We start from the raw sequence: 4,756 nt of genomic DNA, 5'->3' as shown, positions 1-4,756 counted from the left end.
GAACGTGGCACTTGCGGGAGTTAACACTGTATGCAATACCCGCAACCTCACACCAAATTTCAGGCCGTGTAGATAGGCAAGCATATATACAAATCATTTAGTAAGCAGAAATCCGAAAGTTACCTAACATATTAAGTTAGAGGAAGATGCGACTGAATTGATGCTTGAAAAATGCACTTCCAGTAGCCATCTTCTTCTTCTTCTTGTTAGTTTTATGGCGGATTGCAACCATGACTTATCGGGTGCATACTGCCACCTACTGTATCGGAGTATGCAGCATGGATTATATAAACAGCAGCCATGATAAACAGTTGGCGGTTAAAGTTTTCTATGCACAATTTGATTTGACGAAAGTCACAAGACCTATTACTCTCTATCCAATCACGTTGATGGATACAAATAAAATAAGCATGTAACGACCACAAACGGAGGAAAATAGCGGAGTAAAATTACCGATACATCACTTAATGTACTCAAGTAAAAGTAAAAGTACACAATTTTTAAACTACTCAAAGTACAATTACTGATAAAAACTACTTACTGTAACGTGAGTATTTGTAATTCGTTACTTCACACCCCTGCATACCTGCATCGATATTGATAGTCAAAATGTGAATTATTACGGAGAGTGAGTGTTTAGTCACTATTATCAATTGTTTGTTTGTTCACAATCTTTGTTTGACATCATCCAGTTATTTTCAAGTGGACCGTAGGCCTCAAGAGCACACAAACTGTTTGACTTTTCCATTAGTTGTAGAAAAAGTGCCACGCACACCTCCTGAGACAGATTGAATGATGGAGAGAAGTGGAGGAAAGCATATGGGCGGAAAGAGAGCTCAATGAGGTGGAAAGAGAAGTCAGGTGAGTGTTACCATGGTGGCTGGAGAGGATACAATGTTATAATAATCGTGTGTGTACACAGACAGGTGCTCGTCCACGTACCCCTGCAGTCGTCAGTGTAAGTAAAGCTCTGTGTGGTGGATTAGTAGTATGATGGCGAGGGACACGGATCCTGCTATGGCTTCTGTTTTGGGAGTGTGTGCTATCTGGAGGACACCAGACTGGCTGGCTGTCTTGTATTTGCAGGAATTTGATTGGATGGGCAGGCTGAGCTGTGGTGTTTCTCATGCTTTGGATATTGGGAGCTGTTTTTGGTTGTTTATTCTGGCAGTACGAAGCCTGGTTGGTTGAGCTGAAAAACCAAACTGAGCTGCTTTCCTCCATTTACTGGAGTGTCTGTCTCACTGAAGTCATTTTTATTTGCTCTCTGACTGTTTGGCTCACAGCGTGCTTGTGTGGACGTCACTTGTGTCGAACCAGTGGTAAAGTGTTGTAGAGGAATGGACTTAATTAAAACACACACGCAAGATTTTCCTTTTTCTTTCATTCTTTCTTATATATTTACACACATCTCTCTAAGGCTTTGCTGCTGTTGGAGGGCCTGTTTCGTTCTGAATCCACTGCATTAATAAGAGGCGACTGGATCTGGTTCCAGGTAGAAGCGGTTTCCCTCTCACTGTCGCTTCCAGCAGTGTCACCCTGTCCAAATCACTCTGTTTACCCCAGAGAAAGAACCGTCTCACACCCACTCCTGCCCTCAATGACTTCAGATCTTTTAAAACATAATTCAAAATATAAGAACAATAAATGTTTTTCAGCCTTTTGATCAATATTCTTGATATATCTTGATATTTATAGTGTTTGGCATTTGAAACTGCTTAAAAGGGAGATTTCATTTTTTATTGTTTTTAATTTAAAACATTGTTCAAGTAAAATATATAGTGTCAAATGGTCAAGGCATTTCTTATATATTTACACACATCTCTCTAAGGCTTTGCTGCTGTTGGAGGGCCTGTTTCGTTCTGAATCCACTGCATTAATAAGAGGCGACTGGATCTGGTTCCAGGTAGAAGCGGTTTCCCTCTCACTGTCGCTTCCAGCAGTGTCACCCTGTCCAAATCACTCTGTTTACCCCAGAGAAAGAACCGTCTCACACCCACTCCTGCCCTCAATGACTTCAGATCTTTTAAAACATAATTCAAAATATAAGAACAATAAATGTTTTTCAGCCTTTTGATCAATATTCTTGATATATCTTGATATTTATAGTGTTTGGCATTTGAAACTGCTTAAAAGGGAGATTTCATTTTTTATTATTTTTAATTTAACAAAACATTGTTCAAGTAAAATATATAGTGTCAAATGGTCAAGGCATGTTTCAGGTTTCTCAATATTTAATCACAAGGAAGGAACAGGAAGAGTGAACGATAATAAGCTAAATTTACCTACCACATTTTTAATTTTGTGTCTGGGCTGAGTATGATATGTCACTGTTGAGAGAGAACTTGCTGCGTCATAGCTGGACTGGATATCTGAGAGAGAATTTAAGTACTGTAGTCCATTAGTTCAATATTAATCAGCCAATATTTGGCCATTTATACCTGCTTCTGCCAGTGTCCATTTGGCTGATTGACAGAAGTGGTCTGTCAGGATTCAGCCTCGAGTCAGTTCCAGAATTATCCAACAACAGTGCACATTTATGTGTTGTCATCAAATTGTATCTTTGATCTCAGGATCAGTCATTCTGTCATGACAACGTTCAGAAAGTTTAGCATGGTAATGTTGGCAATGTTAATGAGTTTGGTCTTAGCGGAATAGGTCTGCTATGCTGCTAATGCCAGCAGAGCAAGTACTGAAACTTGCTACTGCCAGTACATCGACAGACATGCTGCTGTGAGCATGTAGGAAATACTGCTGCTACACATATAATATATATGTATATAACATACATGGAATTACCCGGTAGCAAATCTATACAAGTGGAGGTGGAGAAGGTGGAGGGTTTCTGAAGCACGCTGCTGTAGCCTTGTCTCGGGTGTGATAATCAGGTGGTTGCTGGTTCAAACCCTGTTATCATGAGTTATCATACCTTTAAGTAAGACACTTAACTCCAGATTGTTCCAGAGACATTAGGGCCTTTCGCACCACGGGAACCTTTTCATAGTATCTGAACTAATTGTGGAACTACCCACTTTTTGGCGTGTTCGCACCACAGGAACTAGGAATGGTTTTAGTTCTAGGAACTCTTTTTGGAGGAACTAAATTAGCTCCTACTTCAGAGTAGGGTCTACAACAGTTCTATATGAACTATCAGTGACGTAAGTATACGCTGATTGGCCAAACGCACTCGAAACACCGGCCACCCGGCATTTTTAAAAAGCCATGTAAACATATTTACGCCACGAACATGGAAAACAGCGGTAACGGCATTTACCTGTTGTCTGCAGTGTTGTTCTTTTCTCAGCTTCGATGATATAATGTAACACTGCAAGTTGTCATTAAAAAACTAGTCTCCTTGCCCAACTTTTTGCTCTTGCAATCGCGTAAATTGTGCGTTTACATCTCCATCTCCATTATAAAAAGTAATCGCTGTTGGCCGCATCAGAGTTCCTGCTGCCGGTGCGAATGCAACCAGGAAAACGTCCCGAGGGAGAAATTGGTTCTCTACGCGGTGCGAAAGCCCCTATTCTCACTGTAATAACAGTGCGTCCCTTCGGAAAAAAAAACAAACAGTCTGCTAAATCACCACCAGAGACCTCGATATCTGCACTTATGAATCACTAGGAACATTAGGAATAGAATGGAATAGAAACTGCTAAATAGAATTTGCATTTCATGAAGGAAATGTCAGTTCTTGCAAGACAGCAAAAGAAAGAATAGTAAACAAGAAGATCAGAAAGGGGGCAGGACTGGACAGATCAGGGCAGCATGTCAAAGAGATGGCCATGGTTGTGACAAATGAGTCAAGTTGATGATGACACTCGACCATGCTGTGTCTGTCGTCACATAAGAAAAACTGACGAACAGAAAAGGAAAAAGGAAGGGACGGAGAGCGAGACGACAGTGAATTGACTTCGACCGGCATTAGCCCATGATTTGTAAACAGTGAGGACACTAAGGTCAGCGCTGATGAGCCAAGAGAGGATGAAAAAATAAAGCAAGCAGACAGAACGAGTACAAAGGCCACAACAAGGGCACGTCTCTGGGGTACTGAGGAGAGGAGCGCTGAAATGATTATTAGAGAGAAGAACGAGCAAAAAGTCAAAAAAAATCAGCTGTTGTGTTGTTATTGTACTAAAGCAATTTGTTAAAATATTATATGAAATATACACTAAATACAGAAAAATATAGGCTAATATTGTGAAATATTATGACAATTTAAAATAAATGTTTTCTATTTTTTATATATATAATATTTTTTTAATTATTTTTATATTATTTTTATATATTTTAAAATATAATTTAGTCCAAGCAATTTGTTAAAATCTTATATGAAATATACACTAAATACAGAAAAATATAGGCTAATATTGTGAAATATTATGACAATTTAAAATAAATGTTTTCTATTTTTTATATATATAATATTTTTTTAATTATTTTTATATTATTTTTATATATTTTAAAATATAATTTAGTCCTGACTGTGATGACAAAACTGAATTTTCAGCAGCCATTACTCAAGTCATTACTTCTGATTTGGTACTGAAGAAACATTTCTTATTATCAACGTTGAAGACCGTTTTGATGCTTGTGATGCTGAATATTTTTGTGAAAACTGTGATAAAACAGCATTTATATAAAATAGTTTTATTTATGGCATTTAAAAACAGCATTTATATGAAATAGAACATTATACTATGTCATTACTGTCACTTTTAATAAGTTTAATGCATGCTTGCTGAATAAAAATGTT

General features: G+C 38.0%; 1 protein-coding gene across 31 annotated transcripts in view; it reads left to right on the top strand.

Moving 5' to 3' along the window:
• LOC107666428 (calcium/calmodulin-dependent protein kinase type II subunit gamma) overlaps positions 1-4,756 on the top strand; it is a 63,122-nt gene that overhangs the window by 16,555 nt on the left and 41,811 nt on the right. The window lies entirely within an intron of this gene.

This window comes from Sinocyclocheilus anshuiensis, unplaced genomic scaffold (genome assembly GCF_001515605.1).
Source record: "Sinocyclocheilus anshuiensis isolate Anshui unplaced genomic scaffold, SAMN03320099.WGS_v1.1 scaffold63, whole genome shotgun sequence".
NCBI lineage: Eukaryota > Metazoa > Chordata > Actinopteri > Cypriniformes > Cyprinidae > Sinocyclocheilus > Sinocyclocheilus anshuiensis.
The sequence above is the reverse complement of the archived record's forward strand: the minus strand, read 5'-3'. Positions and strand labels throughout refer to the sequence as shown.